We start from the raw sequence: 18007 nt of genomic DNA on the forward strand, positions 1-18007 counted from the left end.
GGGCACGAACCCGTGTCCCCTGCATTGGCAGGCGGACTCTCAACCACTGCACCACCAGGGAAGCCCTGCTGCTTTTTCTTTATGAGCCTGAAAGGACTGCCTGACTATTGAAAACATGCACATTTCTCACCCACCTCAATTATCACACTTAGCACGTGTCATTGCAATATGATTACTCATCTGTGGTCCACACAGGACCATAAATTCCTGCAGGCTGATAACAATCATAGCCAACATTTATAGAATGCTTACTGTGTGCCCCCCCCCCAATATTCTAAGCAGCTCACAGCAGCCCTGTGAAGAGGTATTGTTATTACTCACCATTTCAGATGGCAGAACTGAGGCACAGAGAAGTTAAGTAATTTATCTAAGGTCACACAGTTAACTTGAAGAGCCTGGATTAGAAAGGCAACACTACTTCTATTTCGGATTCCTTTTGGCGTTCCCTATATTGCTGAGTATGGAGTCACACCACCGTAGGTACACGATATCTGTTAGAGGTAGGAAGAAGGGGGTGAAGGGGCCTCTTTGTCTACTTATCTTTGATGAATGTGTGGTTGTCCTCTCTCCCAGGCCAGCCAAGTCTCATTACGTCAGCACTCCATGCTCTCCTCTTAGGGAAGGTGTCTGCCCTCATGCCCTCCCATCTGGGTCGCCATATTCTTTTTCATCTAGTCCATCCCACTCCATGACTGCAGCTGATTGGGCTAGAAAGGGCCCCTGACCCCAGACCAGCCAATCAGAGGCTGCTCTGGGAGCCAGAGTGTGGCGTGCTCTGGTGAGGAGACAACTTGGTCAGTCCAGTTCTTCCTCCTGGGAAATGTTTCACTTAGCTGCACAGAGAATCCAAGCCACTCAGCCATGGACAGAAGGCAGCATCAGTCTTTCCAGGGTTGGTTAAGTTGTGAGAAGCAGAGAATGACTGATGGAGGGAGAACAGAGAGAAGCAGGACCGAGTCACAACCCCAGGAGAGCCATAGAGAAGATGCCTGGGGCTCCCTCGGTGCCCTCAGGCTGTCCAATTTTTGACCTCGTGTTGCCTCACAAGCACCCCCCTTTTTTTGAGATGCTTGAGTCTCCTCCAATCTTGTAAACAGCCCCCATTGTCTGTGATGGCCTGTGTCTTATATCTGGGCATTTCTCCCTCCCAGATGTTTTCCTCAACATATCTTCCTCCATTTCACTCTTCTTACCTTTTTATTGCCCTCCCTCCCCCTCTAGTGCTCTGGCTAACCAGACATTACATTTTTACTGTGCATTGTTTTTAATAAAGTCGTGGACTGTCAGCCCTGTGAGGCACCTTTTAGATTAGTGCTATCCAATAGAACTTTCTACGATGATGGAAGTGTTCCATATCTGTGCTGTCCAAGACAGCAGCCACCAGACACATGTTGCTATTAAGTACTTGAAATGTGGCCGGTGTGACTGAGGAGCTAAATTTTTTAATCTATTTTAATCAGTTTAAATTTGAATAGCCCCATGTGACTAATGGCTACCGAGTTGGACAGTACAGTCGTTCCGTCTTCCGATCCATTACCTCTTTTTACAGATGAGTCTCTTCTTGTGAGTGTAAGAGCCGTATTCCAGTGGCTGCCTCCTCAAGTCACCCCCCCCCCAGCTATAGGACACAGCAGCACAGGACTGGGGTGACGGGCCCCCGCTGAAAGTCAAACGGTTGCATCCTCAGAACAGCAGGCCCAGGTAGACCTCCGAGGCTCTCCGTGCAAGGGCCTGTGTGTAGCGGGGGTTGAGAGACAAGTCAGGTGATTGGGCTGAAGCAGGACGTCGTAACCTCAAGTTTAGGGCCACCTCTTTGATCTGGGAGACTTCCTCAGAGGTGGTCAATGTGTTAGCCCCTGGGACAGAAATGAGCTAGGTGATTTCCGAAACGGCTTTAGCTGGACTACGTGGCCCAGATGTGGCCACGTGACTTTGCTCTGGCCAATGGCAGGTGAGCGGAAAAGATGGACGCCACATCCAGACCTGGCCCGTAGAAATCGCCCGTGTGCTCTTTCCCCTTCCACACCTTGGTACAGATGAGTCCAGCAGAGCTACAAGATGGAAGGAGCCTGGGTCCCTGAATCACTCCTGGAGAGGAGAGCCTCCTTTCCTTCGGGAATACCCATTTTGGACTTTATTTCGGTGATAATCTTCCGTTGCGGTAAGCCATTGCAACTTGGGGGGTGTATCTGTTGCAGCAGCCAGCATTTCCCTGACTATTACACCCCCAGAAAACAGACTTCCTCCTGGACGGGTTCGTATGTTGTGGATGGTGGGAATTGGGGTCCCTTCGGCAGTGCAGTGAGGGTGATGTGGTCTTGTCAGTTGCCATCTGAGATCTCGGACCACAGTGATGCTTGGCGCCTGTGCTGAGCTCAGAACTGACTGAGTCTGGGCGGGGCCTTCCTGATCCTCCCAGCCTGCCCTCTGTGTAGCCGTGGGCTGATAGACTCATGCTCCCCTCGCTCTCCTAGGTCTCTGAATGGAGGGTCTCTAACTGATGCCCATAAGGGAATGGAACCCTTCTGGGAGTGCAGAGGCCTACGGAACAACCTCTCTGAGGAGCTGACAGCCCTCACCCTCCACGTGGATAGTACACGGACCATGTGAGGCTTCCCTCCTCCAGGGTCCACAGGCTGGACCGGTGGGTCTCAGTGTGAGGGACAGGGAGCCCCTTAGCGCCCAAGAGCTCACGTGACTCATCCTAATGTGAGCAGCAAGGAGAAAGTCAAAGAAATTGGAGTCACGATTTAAGTGAGGTCTACGGTGGGTGTTTCTTGGCATAGGACGGAGGAGCCTGGCCAAAATTCCCTGCCCAAACTTCCCAGCTCTGAGAGTCACGGATGAAGGGCAGAGACTTTCTGCCTCGTTAACCAAACTAGGGAATACAAGAGGAAGACCAGGCTTGGGAGGGGAACAGTTGAGACCACTTTGGAGCACACAAAGTTTGAGGGGTCAGTGGGGTGCTCGCATGGATGCTTCTAGCAGCTGCATGGGAACGGGGACCTGAGCGGGCCGGATCAAGGAGCAAACTTGTGTCCGGAGACAGGTGACGATGGAAACCACGGTGAGGAAGGGGACTGTCGAGAGAGCTAAATGCAGGGCAGGAGGAGAAGAGACGTGGGAGAAAGGGGTGTCAGAGGAGCCACGGTGGGAGAGTGTGAGGGAGGAAGGAGTGGACAGCCAGGTGGGGCAGCGAGAGGACAGGAGGGCAAGGGGCCTGGAAAGGCCATTGCATCTGGTGACACGAGCTCATTGGCGGCCCGCGAGAGCGAAAGCTAACCCAGAAGGACACTCACTGGTGGCAAGGGGAAGCCAGGTGGAGATTTAAAATTTATGGCAGAGAGTCTGCAAAAAGGATAAATTGCCCCATCAGGACTGGGAGCTAATTGTATCACGTGGTGTGCCTGGGGCAGGGATGGTCTAGCGACACAAAATACAAGCCCACTTGCACAAGCTTCAGTGAAAAGGGAGAATTTATGGGAAGAATATGAGGCTATCTCCAAGATCCAGGGACAGGAAGTGCAGCCGGTCTCTGGGGGCAGGAACCGGCCACTGGGGAGCCAGCAGGAACCTGGGCAGCTCCATCCTCTCCTTTCTCTATCTCTGCTGCTCTGAGGTCTCTGACCTCTGCTTTCCTCCTGGACGGCTTCTTTCTTCTCTCTCAGCTTTTTCTGTTGCTCTGTGCACACAGTGGAAAATGGCTGCCTCAGGTGGCCCTCGTGGTCTGTTCACTTCCTTCTCCTCTGGGCTCACACTGTGCCTGGCACAAGGCTTTCGAGCAGCCAACAAAAACTGCCTAGAACCGCCAAGGTGTCCCAAGGCCCTGGGAGAGCACCTGATTGGTCCAGTTGGGTCAGGTGTCCATCCCTTAGCCAATCAGCTGCGGCCAAGGGAGGGTCTTGTGCCCTTGGGCCCCTCAGTGGGGGCTGGGGAGCAGCGTCTTTGGGAAGGCGGCTCAGGCAGGTTCTTGAAGAGGAGAATACGGTGGCTGTCATACTCTGATGTTCCAGACAGGCTGCGGGCCCCTGAGCCACCTGGAACAGAGAGAGACTCCTGAAGTCAGGCTCCACTTTAATGATGGTCAATAAACATGGAGGCCATGAGGGATGGGGCGTGTGCACCCACAGACAAGTAGCAAATGCGACTTTCCTGTGCTTCCTTTTTCTCCTCCACCGCACACACACCCAAGCCCAGGGATACAACCCAAAGAGCTCATCAGGGCCTCTCGCGACATCCAGATTTCCCCAGGCTCAGCTCTCATCTTCTTGGTTTCCTTCCACTACAGCCTGAGATGAGAAGAGCTAACTCGGAAGGGGCTGCAGGAGAGGGGGGCGCAGTACTTGCCCTGCTTGGAATGGCCCTGACTCCACAGTACTGGGTCAGGCAGAGTCTCAACGGGAAGCAGTTGGGGGAAGCAGTTGGGATCGTTTTGACGAGTATTTACATACAAAGGGACCGTCCACAAAGATGTGTGTGCTGGGGAACCACAGGGATAGCACAGGAAGCAGAAGCTGTTAGCAGTGGAGTTTTTTTTTTTTTTTTTTTTTACCACCCTGGGTCCAGAGGTGAGTAGAGAAGGCCACCTTAAAATGAGAAGGGAACTTCAGTGGAAGGGTCAGTCAGCCCAAGCAGATTTCACAGGGAGGAAGTTGGGGAATAAACCTTCACCTCATTCTCCTCCTGCCCTATGAGTTCTTGACGGGGCCTCGCTGTTGGCTGGAACTGGCCAACGGAAAGCCACTGGGGGCGGGCATCAGTTCGCATCAGCGAACTCAGGTTGGAATCATGAGCTGGGTAGTGGGTTGGGTGCTGGTGAAAAAAACGAAGGAGCAGAGTGGCTTGCCCTGGAGGAGCCCACAGTGTAGCGCGTGAGCCATGCGGAAGCAACATCTTTCATTAGCCCCCAAACCCAGCCATGACTGGCAGATGCAGTACTTTTTTTTTTTTTTTTTTGGCTGTGTTGGGTCTTCGTTGCTGCGTGTGGGCTTTCTCTAGTTGCGGCGAGGGCAGGCTACTCTTTGTTGCGGTGTGTGGGCTTCTCACTGCGGTGGCTTCTCTTGTTGTGGAGCACAGGCTCTAGGCGCGCAGGCTTCAGTAGTTGTGGCACATGGGCTCAGTCGTTGTGGCTCACAGGCTCAAGAGCGCAGGCTCAGTAGTTGTGGCGCACAGGCTTAGTTGCTCCGCGGCATGTGGGATCTTCCTGGACCAGGGCTGGAACCCGTGTCCCCTGCATTGGCAGGCGGATTCTTAACCACTGCGCCACCAGGGAAGTCCTACATGCAGTACTTTAAAGTTGACCAAGTGGTTTATGTGCATTGTCTCATCAGATCCCCTCAACAATCCTGTAAGGTACACTGTATTATCTTTCCAGTTTTACAGACCAGGCTCAGAGAGGTTAGGTGACTTGCCCAAGGTCACCCAGAGGGTATTGGTGGAATCACAGCTAGGACTTCAAGTCCATTTCTACTGTCATTTGTACCCTGCCATCCACGGTCAGAAGGCCTCTCAGGCCTGTTCCTAGCTGGGCACGCTGTCCAGAATTGGGAACTTTGACTTTCAAGAGGCTAAACAGCTGAGCGGGAACCAGAGCAAACAGGAGTCAGAAATGGCACCGAGGAACTCTGTGGAACATAGGGCCCCCTTGTTTTCTGCTGCCACCTCCTGGGTTATCAATACCCTTCTATCTGTTCTTCTCTGCTTCAAATCCAAGAAGAATGGGGGTGGGGGGTAGGGGAACGCCCTCCCTACTCATTGCAAAACTGCATGATAATTTTGAAGATTTTTTTTTTTTTTTGCGGTACGCGGGCCTCTCACTGTTGTGGCCTCTCCCGTTGCGGAGCACAGGCTCCGGACGCGCAGGCTCAGCGGCCATGGCTCACGGGCCCAGCCGCTCCGCGGCATGTGAGATCTTCCCGAACCGGGGCACGAACTCGTGTCCCCTGCATCGGCAGGCGGACTCTCAACCACTGCGCCACCAGGGAAGCCCAATTTTGAAGATTTTTAAACAGAATTCACTTAAAAAAGAAGGGAAATTCTGACACAAGCTACAACATGGATGAAGCTTGAAGACATGCTAAGTAAAATAAGCCAGTCACAGAAGGACAAATATTCTAGGATTCCATCGTTTGAGTAGTCAAATTCATAGACAGAAAGCAGAATGGTAGTCGCCAGGGGCTCGATGGGGAGGGGAGAATGGGGAGTTAGTGTTTAATGGGGATGGAGTTGCAGTTTTGCAAGATGAAAAAGTTCTGAAGACGGATGGTGGTGACGGTTGAACAGCAACAAGTGGACTAAATGCCACTGAACATTCAAAATTGGTTAAAAGGGTAGATTTTTTGTTATGCATACTTTACACAATTTTAAAAAATTGAATTTGATAAACATTTAATGTTTATTAAACATTAAATGAGCCTCTACTATGTGCTCTGCATTAGGAATTCAAAGCCAGAAAGCATCAGCCTTACCTTCAAGGTTGGCCCTGCCGGGCAAAGTGACGTAAATGAACTCACTGCAGTGTGGAAAGTGCAGTAATACAGTGTGGGCAGGACCGGGGGTGGGGGGGAGGTGAGCCCAGAGTGGGGAGCGGCTCCATTGCTGGGGGGCTGAGTGAAGCCTTCTCCAAGGAAGAAGTCTCCGCCAGGTTTGCCAGAGACTGAGACGGATTCAAGGTTGGGCAGGAAGTGGAGGGGCTGGGGACACACAGAACATTCCAAACAGAAATAGCACGAGGGAAAATATAGAGGTGTGAAATAGCATGCTATTAAGCCTCCTCTCCTTTCTTCGTTGGGATGTAACTAAACTTGCGTCCCCCTCCCCCCCTTTTGTTTTACTTTTTACTATTAAAAACAATCTTTTTAAATTGAAGTATAGTTGATTTACAACGTTGTGTTAGTTTCAGGTGTACAGCACAGTGATTCAGTTATATAGATATAAAACTGCATCCCCTAATTCTACACCGATTGGTCTATGAAAGTGCTTCTCAAACCATCTCTGGTGAAAAACGTGTGTGTGTGTGTGTGTGTGTGTGTGTGTGTGTGTGTGCGCGTGTGTGTGTTTAATTTCCAGTCCCTCACAAACTGATATTTGCGGCCCTACTATGTACGATGATTATGGCACTTATGCCACATGCCACTCACCGTGGAAGTTTGAACCCATCTATTTCCTGTTCAACAAGAGTCCACTGATCACCCGCTTGGATGTCGCAGCAAGGTCAAGTTGCCTTCAGGCTTCCAGAATGGTGACTCTCAATTTCTGTGCTTTTCTTATTGTGGACCAGCACTGGTCCACGGACCACACTTTGAGTAGCACGGGTTTATCAGATGGCGAGTCCCTTAAAGGGAGGAACCATTTGTTTGTATTTTATCCATTCTTTGGATTTGTAGCAGACCACCCAAAAGATGTCCTCTCCTTTCCCAGAAAGGGATGCCTACCTATTAGTTTTCCCTGTGTTTTGAATTTGGAAAGTTCTGCCAGTATTAAATACTATTATTATTATTAGCTTTGCGTCCACTATAGTGGATGTCATTGAATTAGAACTGCATAATAGGCAAATCTGCCTTAATAGGCTGGGATGTGGCTAAGAAAACATTTCGCGTCTGTGTCTGCATTCTCTGTTCTGTGGCCATCACATCACGTTCTCTGGCAATGGGTCATTTTGGAGACCTTGGGCAGGGTTCAGGGCAGGTTATTTGCTACTGATTAACACTTAATTAGCACCTTTTTCATGTAGCACAGCAGTGACTTTGTAAATTTAAAAATTTTAGGGGACCACTTAATGTGGAATTAAAGTACAAGTGCAATATTTAAGACGCATGAAATTGTTTTACGCATTACGGCATTAACTAGCTCTTAATTTATGCAGTGCATGCCAGCGAAGGGCAATTAAAGTGGAGCAGGGAAAAAACTTATAGATCTCTGCGTTGTCCTGTCTTTTCCTCTAACGATGCTTTTGAAGGCTTTTGCTACGTTCGTATCTCAACTCCTATTCTAGATTTAGGAGTAAATGGTAAGTTCTGAGACTTGTTTGCCCCACAGGAATTGGCATCATCTTTAAGCTGAAGCTACCTCTAACCATGATGTTCCTCTAGGGCCCAGAAATCCGCTGTGGCCTCAGTGATTGGTCCAGGGATAGGCACATAACCCCACTATAGCCTTTGAGATGTCAGGAGACGTTTGCTGGAATTTATGGGAAAGTGAGGCTAACAGTGTCTTCCTTCGTAGTTGTTGGAAAGAGTGGTTCTCCTTTCCCCGGTCAGTGTGGTGTGAGGATGTGAGGTTGGGAACGGTGGCAGCCGTTTTGTAAGCACTCTGGAGCTGCAGGGGGAGTCATTGTTTGGAATTTGGCCATAAATCCAACACCATGGGAGGCCACATGGCAAGATGAAGAGAGACCCAATCCTGGAGGAAGTTGTGGCCTCTCCCATTGCGGAGCACAGGCTCTGGACACACAGGCTCAGCGGCCATGGCTCATGGGCCCAGCCGCTCCGCGGCATGTGGGATCCTCCCGGACCGGGGCACGAACCCGCGTCCCCTGCATCGGCAGGCAGACTCTCAACCACTGCGCCACCAGGGAAGCCCTGACGTCTGGACTTTTGAATTATATTGCAACCTATAAATATACTGCATATCCCACCTCCCTGCCTTTATTCATGCTGCTCCCTTTGACTGGAATGCTCTTTCCTTCCTTCTCCATCCTTCAAGTCCAAGTCCTAATGCCACCCGTCTAAGAAGCTTTCCTCGAGCGGAACCATGCTCAGGATGGCCAGAACCATGCCCCCCTCCTCTAGGATGCTAATGCCCCTCACTTGAAATTCTCCTTCTGCAAGGAGCACACACTGCCCTGAAAAGCGTGAAGCTGCAAATGTGACTCCCCATCTCCCTTGAGAGGACCTAAGCTCTTTCTTCCGCCCCCAGCATTAGTGTTGCACCTGGCACACTGAGTCCGCAGAGTGCTGCAAACCCGTTCCTAGAAAGGAATGTTAGTGCGTAGCGGAAGAGGAGAGAGTGCGTACGAGCATATGCTCTTCTTAGCTAGAGCCAGTAGGAGAAGGAAAAAACCTGGGTAAATGCTGCAGCTGGGTGGATTCCTGGGCCACTGCAGCTGCTGAGAGCCGGCAAGGACTTGCGATATGAAGGAGGAGGAGTCAGTTACGAGCCAGTCAGAATATCTGTCTGTCCCTCTGTTGGTAACTTACACAGACGGATACAGTCTCCAAGTACAAAGTCGAGGGCTAGGAAAGTAAAAGTTTCCCGGTCACCTCCTCCTTCCCATACTCTAGGTCCTCTTAGCAGACGGGGAGCTGAGCTGCTCTGATCCTCCTCCAGCCACTCGGAGTCTGGTCAGGTGACAGCCTCACCGTCCAGCTAGCGCTACAGCGTTGGTGGTGGTTCCAGCCGACGGCTGAGCAAGTGGTGGTACTTGCGGCTGGCCATTAACGCCAAATGGGGCCACTCTGATGGGCTCCCTTTGCTGGGAGCTGTTCAGATCTGCACTGGCGCCTGCCGGCTCCCCTGCCCAATCCTGCTTCCACCCTGCTCCTTTCAGGGCTGTTTCCCCAATAAACCCTTGACACTCCTGAGTCCATCTTACACCTGGTTCCCAAAGAACCCTCCCCAGAGGTAAAAACTGCTAACTCTTAGGGGTGTATTCTTCCAGCCATTTTTTTCCTATTCATTTATGTACTTGTGTGTACGTATACCACCTAAAGATTTTATAATTCATTTTGTTTTTACATAAATGGGATCAAACCGTGTATGTGAACTATTCTACAATTTAAAACAATGTAGCACATCTTCATAAACAGTAGACATCAGTGCACGTAGGTATGTCTTTTTATTTGCTGTATACTATTCCACAGTACGGCGAGCCCATTGTTACTTAACCATTCTTATACTGCTAGATATTTGGGTTTTCTACCTTCTCTTATTAATAATGCTGCTAGGAGCGTGCTATGAGCGGATTTCAAATAATAATAGCAATAAACTGAACACTATTCCAGACAGTTTATAAACCTGTATTAACCAAGCCTTTTTTGTGTTCTGATGCTTTGACATCTGGGGCTTCTGCTGACCCTGGAGGGACTGCCCCTCCCAGGATTTGCCAGTTCCTAGAGATAGTAAACAAACAACTTGTCTGAGTGTACCTTTCAAATGCAAACCAACCAATCCAGCACCTGCATCCCTCACCAGTGTCTGACTCTCACACTCCAGGCCACTATCCCCCTGCCCTGATCAGACAGCTAGGGACAGCCCCAGTGCCCTGGAGCCCACTGAGATTATTCCAACTAGCCGATCCTAAACCCGCTTACCCTGCCTTGCCTGTTCCTTTTCACAGAAACCACGATAAAGGCTCTTGCCCGCCAGTTCCCGTTCTCCCTCTGCTTCCTGACCAACCCCAGTGCTTCCCCGTGTGCCCCTCCCCCCGCGGCCTAGCCTGCCCCCTCCTCTTGGGATTTGTAAGTATAACCAATTATCTTCTCTATGGCCGTCATCTCCTGCTCTGTTGGCATCACCAGACCTGAATAACAATAAAACCTATGGGGCCTCCGAAACAGGAGGACCTCTCATTGGCAAGGTGGAACAAACATTTTCTTTTTCTCCCGAAGGTTCCAGAATGCTTTCACTTGTGAACTCTTTCTGGGCGAACGGAAGTGCTAAATGTGCTGGGTTACTTAGGGCAGACACAGAAAAGAACTTCCTGCTGAAGGCCTCAGGAATTTACCACTCACCAGGGCACGGCTCCACCCCTCGCTAAAGGAGGCCACGAGGTTCGCCCCTCCCCCGCAGGTCCCTGCAGACAGCTGAGGTCGTCCTCACCTGAGAAGGGAGGAGGGGTGGGATTACCGCCCTCTCCGTTGCCCTGGGGCTCTGGGCCCGGTGACGCGGGGCGTCCTGGCGGAGGCTGGCCCATGTTCGCAGCTGCCTGCCGGGAGCCGGAGCCTGTCAGCTCGAGCGGCAGCGAGGGAAGACGTTTCTGACACAAAAGCCCAGGGGAATCCGCGGAGGAGCTGGGCTGTCATTACTTATTAACAATGGGCCTGATCCCCAGCCGGGCAGGCCCGGGGAAATAGCCTGTGGGGAGGCCGGCCTCCCCGCCACGAGGTGAATTAACACTTTCAGGGCAGGCGTGAGCTGTTCGGGGGGAGGGGGTCAATTGTCACATTTTTGCATGTAAGAGGGGCCATCCTTTACATACGAGGGGCGCGCTCGTCCTCATCTTCCCCTCCCCCTCTCGGTGTCCTCATTCTTCTCTTCCGTTCTCTTGCCCCCTCTGGTTTTAAGCCGGCAAACCCACAGGATGTGGGAGACTGCGCTCCTAGGGAAAAGGAAGATTTGAGCGTGCACGCAGCCAGAAACCTGGGGTTAACGTCCTGAGAGAGGGCCCGCGGAGGCCGGGAGAGGCAGCTGGAGCTGGCAGCTCCTGGTTGCAGACCAGGAAAGGTCAGCAAACTAGCTGGTCGTTAAAGCTGGTTATTGCCTATTTTCTCCCCCCGAGGGGTCCTGGGCTCCGGTGCCAGCACGCTCTGTCCCGGCTCCGCGATCTCAGGCGGGCAGAGCCACCCACCCGTGGTGTTGCAGGTCGGGTTTCCTGGGGAAGCAGATGCTGAGACGGAGATTAGCATGCGGGACATTTTGTTAGCATTCTAGGATCAGCACCTGGAGAAGGGAGGGGCTGGAAGCCGAAGCCAGCAAAGGAGGAAACTGAACTACAACGGTAGCCCGACGGAAGCCTCGGCTGACCCCACAGGGAGCTCCGGAGCTGGGGTGACCCTTCGGAGTGGTTCGGAACTGGGCTGGAGGGGTGAGCCTCCGGATGCTGGCGTGGGCCGCTCCAGAAGCCGGCATGGCCCTGGGCAGGGCGGTTTCTTCAGCCTTGGGGAAGGGCTGACAGCTGAAGTCAGGCTGCAGGCAGCCCTCCAGCAGCCGAGGGTGTAAGTCCTTCCTTCCGGAAGGGGGAACACAGCCGCTACCATCACCCTGCCTCCCCCGGAGGACGGCTGAACTGAGGCTTCGCCAAATCGCAACGGGGGCATTCCTCAGGATTCCTGCCTCCGCACAGAGGCCAGCCTGGCCTCCTTTCGTGCTGCATCTCCTCCCACCTCTCCTCCCATGCCTCTTTTCTTCCCTCTTCCCTGCAGGGGCTATTCCAGAGGTTTTCAAAATTTTAAAAGGCCGTCCAATCCGGTGGGCCAGCGGAACTGCCCTAATTGAGGCCGAAGGTCAGGGAGCCCCTCCCTCCCTCTGGCCACCGTTGTCTTGCTATAAAACACTTTGTAATCTGTAAAAAGCTGGCTGGCTGAACCCAGAGCATTTTTTTCCTTTCTAATTGGGCGGTTCCAAACTTCACCACAGGGGGTGCTAAATTGTCACGGGCTCTTTTATCTGTGTCAACGGGAGCAGGAAACGTACAGTTGTTATGTGTCTGTAATGTAAATTCCGTGTCCGGATGTATGTATCTGTTCGGTTTCATCTACTTTAGGAGAAGGTAGTCGGCCTAATTGGGGACACGCATTTAGGAATAGTCGGCCATCTTATCACGAGTCCTCGCTCCACAGCCCCCCAAGACCTGAGCTTCAATCAGCACCAGAGCTCTTGTTCATTAGTATAAAGGGCCTTAGAAACGAGTTCCCACTGGCGGAAGCAGTTCGAGGCGGGTGGATTGGTCAGGAATAGGAGCGGTACTTCAGCTCTTGCAGGTGCAGACCGGGAAAATCTGGTGTGCTCCGTGGTTGGTTCTCGTAGGAACGGCACCGTGGGCTTGATTCCTAAGTGGTCCTGCGTGCATCTAGCGGCTGATTTGGTGGACTGTGCGCGCCTGGAGTCGGACTAGAAGGTTAGAGAATCCCGCTGCAAGACTTCCCTTGCATTTGCCTCGGGCAGACTTTCCTGAGAGGCGGCTGCTGGAGCTTTTAAAGGATGGAGGGCTGGAACGTCACGGAATTTACAGAACCAGTTATGTGGCTGCTTTGCGTAGCTTGTTCAGAACTTGGCCTGAAGACTTCCTTTCACAATATCCTGGTGGCACGGTATGGAGAGAGGCCCTGCTCCCTCGCCCACCTCGAAAAAGGTACAGAGACTTACCAAAAAGAACCTAATGGGGTTTTTTGCAAGACCAAACTGGCTTAGGTCAATTAGCGCCAGCCTAAAACTCCACCCCAGATACTCTATAAAACCTTAATCAGCTGTGAATTCCCACCTTCTCACGTCAATAACCACTGTACCTCCATATTTTCTCACGGTATGTATAATAGGGGTCTAATCCTTGCGTCCTCTGTCATAAGTTGTAAGGACTATATATATTGTGTTCTTAAACCCTGCCAAAAGAGGTTGGATTCACAAATTGGAGACTTATGTCTTGGGGTTGGGGGGAGGTTAAAAAAAAATCAGTGCTCAGAAGTGTCCGCAGCAGGGAGGCCCCTGGTGTTCCTTATCAGCAGAAGCGTTTATTAAGGGCCGGTGTGCACCGGGACCACGAACTGCACTGCCGCGTGTCTCCACGTTTCTAGCTCAGATGAAGCTTGACTAGGAGCAGTGTCCATCCACACATGGATCCTGCACACAGATAATCAGTGCACAACTCAGGTGAGGAGATTAGATTAGATCATTAGATCTGACGGCTCGGAATGCTGGTTGCCTGCTGAGGAAGGGAACCAGGGCTGTGATTTACGTTCTCAACTTGGGTTAAATCTTCTCTCCCTACAGCCTGGTCCTGAGGGGTGGAGAGTCAAAGTCACCAGGAAACAGAGGGTTCTCAGCCAGCGCTATTGTGCTCGCCTGTATCAGGTAAGCCCCAATGCTCAAGACCTTAGGGCACAACTGGTTCTGAGTGTCTTTCCGTCCCTTTAGCGGACAAAGCGTTTTCACTGTCAATATCTGGTTGGACCTTTACAGCTGCTGAAAATGTGAGGGTTGCAGGGCAGACAGCTGCATCTCCTTGAGCTCATCAGTAGCTACCTCCCTTGTTGCTTGCTGATGGAAGTCCAGATTTTTCCTGATATTGGATGGCAATGTGTTCATGGAAGGCAATCTTAACCCCAGATGATTCATAATTAATTACCCTAAGCCAATCATGGTACAAACATTACTTCTTTTTTTTTTCTTTTTTAAGAAAATTCTAGTTGATTTACAATGTTGTATTAGTTTCCGGTGTCCGGCACAGTGCTTCAGTTATACATATGTATCTATTCTTTTTCAGATTCTTTTCCATTATATGTTATTACAGGCTATTGAATATAGTCCCCTGTGCTATACAGTAGGCCCTTGTTGTTTATCTATTGTATATATAGTAGTGTGTATATATCAATCCTAAGCTCCTAATTTATCCCTTCCCCCCTTCCCCTTTGGCAACCATAAATTTGTTTTCTATGTCTATGGGTCTACTTCTGTTTTGTAAATAAGTTCATTTGTGTCATTTTTTTAGATTCCACATATAAGTGATATAATGATATTTGTCGTTCTCTGGTTTACTTAGTATGATAATCTCTAGGTCCATCTGTGTTGCTGCAAATGGCATTTTGTTCTTTTTTATGGCTGAGTAATATTCCATTGTGTCTATACGCCACATCTGCTTTATCCGTTCATGTGTCGATGGACGCTTAAGTTGCTTCCGTGTCTCAGCTATTGTAAATAGTGCTGCTATGCATATTGAGGTGCATGTATCTTTCCGAATTAGCATTTTCGTCTTTCCCGGATATATGCTCAGGAGTGGGACTGCTGGGTCATATATGGTAACTCTAGTTTTTTTGCAAACATTACTTCGTGATGATTTAGTTTAGGGATGTCCCTGTCTGGGCCAATAGAGCTTAACAGGGATCCTGGTGGGGGGGTTTCTCGGAAGTATTTTTCTCCTCGAAGAAAGAGAAATGCTTATGGAGATTGCTGCCACCATCACCCATCCACGTTCTGCAGCTTTCAAATGCTGTTGTAAGGATATGAGATATTGGAGCAGCAGCAGCCATTTTGTGACTGTGAGGGGATGATGGAACAGAAAGGTAGAAAGAGCCTGGCTCCTTGATGACCTCTTTGGCCGTCAAACCCAAGACCACCTGCCTCTGAGCTTCCTGTCATATGCAAGATTAATATACCCTTATTGTTTAAAATGCTTTTTATTGGCTACACTGCTGTTAGGCGAGATTAGGTCATAGAGTTAATTAGTGGCAGAGAGGGGCCTAGAATCCAAGGGTTCCAGTTTCATCCAGGGTACTCTCCTCTACCTCTGAACTCTACAGAGTCTTAGGGAACCCCGGGGTCCTCCTCAAGGCCAAGGGTGCCGATGATTAGGCTCTGTGCCCCTGTCTCTCTTCCTACACCCAAATCAGAGCAGCATGGCTTTTACCTGATTTATCTTATTGGCCTCTCACTAACATTCTGTTTGAAACAAAAGACTATGAGGCCTAAACTTATTTCAAAACCACTGTCCCACCCCTTACTGTTTACAACAGCAGCCAGCCTTTACACCACCAGAGTGGAAATTGTAAAGAAAGTGTCTTTTCTAAGAGGAAATGTGGGGAAGGGGGGATATCTTAGTTCCCAGGTTTAAGCCCAGAGATCCTAGCAAACCGCTCACTCACATGCTTACACATACAAGCCACAGACACACACACAAATGCACTTCTGAAGCACGTGCATGCAGACGCACTATTCACCTGATTTTTCATCCTCTTAGGCGCTCTGGAGTCGTAAGGCAGAATGAGACGCAGTGAGGCTAGCACAGGTGCTGGGGTTTACGGAAGCCCCTGGAAGGCCAAGCGTGAGCAGAGAGCTCCTGCCTTGGTACTGGAAACTGCAGCAGGCGAGGCCACACTTGTCATCTGGTCTTGTCCTTGGCTGTTCCAGACTCCAGGGCCACCTCCATTCTCGAGACCCAGCTTGTCTTGACTTCTACCACTTGCTATCACGGTGCCCAGAATTGGATCTGGGCACTTCGATCTGATCGGGTGGGCTCCGCGCCACACCACATGGGCCCACCAGCCCCGCTCGGGCTGGACAGAGTTCTCAGGCAGGATGCTTCATATTTTTCTGGGGTGCCGATTCCTGATCCAATCAGTGGTAACAGGATAACAGAGTTAAATGACACAAAACACAGGTAGCAGCTTATGCAAAAGGAACCTGGCTCTCCTTAAAATGGGGTTATGAGCATTGCAAGTGCCTGACATTTTCTCAGCACCAGTGTAGCCTCCTGAGAACAACTGGGAACTGCCTTCCTCCCCTCTCTCAACTCCTCTATGTGCCCCCTCCTTCCCTTCCCTTCCTTCGTTCCTTCACTCAGGAAACATTCTTCATTGCCTTCTGTTCCCGTTATCTATTGCTGTGTAATAGACAGTCCCCAAACTTAGTGACTTCCAAAGAAAACCATTTTATTATATCTCACAACTCAGAATTCAGGCAGGGCTCGGCTGGGCAATTCTTTTTTTTTTTTTTTTATAAAATAAATTTTTTTATTGGCTGCATTGGGTCTTCTTTGCTGCGTGTGGGCTTTCTCTAGTTGCGGCGAGCGGGGGCTACTCTTCCTTGCGGTGTGCGGGCTTCTCATTGCGGTGGCTTCTCTTGCTGCGGAGCACGGGCTCTAGGCACGTGGGCTGCAGTAGGTGTGGCACACGGGCTCAGTAGTTGTGGCTCGCAGGCTCTAGAGCGCGGGCTCAGTAGTTGTGGCGCACGGGCTTAGTTGCTCCACGGTATGTGGGATCTTCCCGGACCAGGTATTGAACCCGTGTCCCCTGCGTTGGCAGGTGGATTCTTAAGCACTGCGCCACCAGGGAAGCCCCTGGGCAATTCTTTTGCTCCTCCTGACATCGCTGTGACCACTCAGTGGTATTCGCTGGCTGTTTGGCTGGTCAGGAAGGTCAAGGTGGACCATGACGAGTGCCTGGGCAGGAAAGGCTAGAACGTTTGGGTCACTGGGCTGCACTCCTTCTTTATGCCACTCCGGACCCCTCCAGTAGGTGAGTGTGACTCTGTACGTGGTGACTGTAAGCGTGAGCGCTGCAAGAGACAGGAATTGGAAGCTGCCAATCTCTTGAGGCCTGGGCACCAAAATGGGCACAGCATCCCTTCTGCCGTACTCTATTCGTCAAAGAAGTCACAAAGGGGCTTCCCTGGTGGCGCAGTGGTTGAGAGTCCGCCTGCCGATGCAGGGGACGTGCGTTCGTGCCCCGGTCCGGGAAGATCCCACATACCGCGGAGTGGCTGGGCCCGCATACCACAAAAAAAAAAAAAAAAAAAGAAGTCACAAAGGCCACCCAGATTGAAAGGGGGTGGGACGAGAGCCTAGTCTCTGTCCTATCTATGGGAGGAGTGTGAAAGCATGGGTGGCCAGCTTGAAGCTGTCACCTCTCCTATCTGCTGGGAATCGTGAGAGATGCTGTTAAGTAAAAGAGCGAATAACACGAGTACTGCTATTTCGTTCCCTTTTTCCTTCCTCTGGGTTAAGTCCAGATCTGGGGGTAGACGTTCCCATTTCCCCAAGTTACTAGAGAAATTCTGCTTGACATTGTAGTGGGGGTGAGTGCAGCAGGGAGATGAGAGACAGAATCTGGGCAGCGCAGGGCTACTCTTAGGAGGTCACGTGGGCTGGGGGGTGAGATCCAGGAGAGAAGACACTGCAGCTGAGATGACCGTGACGAGGAAGGGCGTGCGGGGGTAGGGTGGCAAAGAGGAAGGCGCTGTGGCGATCCTCGGGAAGGGAGGACCTTGACGTCTGAATCTGAGTTCCTTCTAAAAGCAGAGCCTGAAAATGAAGACTTGGGTGCAGGGAGTTCCTTTGGGAAGTGACCCCCAGAAAGCATGGTGAAGGGGAGGGGAAGGAAACCAGTGAAGGGTGAGCTGAGGGGCAGGTGGGCTTCCGGGGCTCAATCGTGCTGGAGCCCCCGGGAGACTCTGCAGGAGCCGCTCCAGAGCTGTCAACTGAAGAGCAGCAAAGCTGTGGTATTTATACACCAAATTCCTTCTGTCGTTGATCAAGGGGTGATCCTAGCGTCTTAAGCTTCCAGTACTTTTGCCCCCCTCT

At 51.0% G+C, this 18007-nt stretch overlaps 1 long non-coding RNA gene across 2 annotated transcripts in view; it reads left to right on the forward strand.

Moving 5' to 3' along the window:
- LOC113611955 (uncharacterized) overlaps positions 1 to 18007 on the forward strand; it is a 165394-nt gene that overhangs the window by 137309 nt on the left and 10078 nt on the right. The window contains exons 4-5 of one of the 2 annotated variants that reach the window (XR_003429665.1): positions 10337 to 10457; positions 13705 to 13785. This is a non-coding gene — a long non-coding RNA (uncharacterized LOC113611955). The remainder of the gene's footprint in view (positions 1 to 10336; positions 10458 to 13704; positions 13786 to 18007) is intronic. The other variant, XR_003429664.1, reaches the window with a different exon arrangement.

The sequence above is a fragment of the Aethalodelphis obliquidens genome, unplaced genomic scaffold (assembly GCF_003676395.1).
Source record: "Aethalodelphis obliquidens isolate GAN/ISIS:26980383/991018 unplaced genomic scaffold, ASM367639v1 scaffold71, whole genome shotgun sequence".
NCBI classification, from domain to species: Eukaryota; Metazoa; Chordata; class Mammalia; order Artiodactyla; family Delphinidae; genus Aethalodelphis; species Aethalodelphis obliquidens.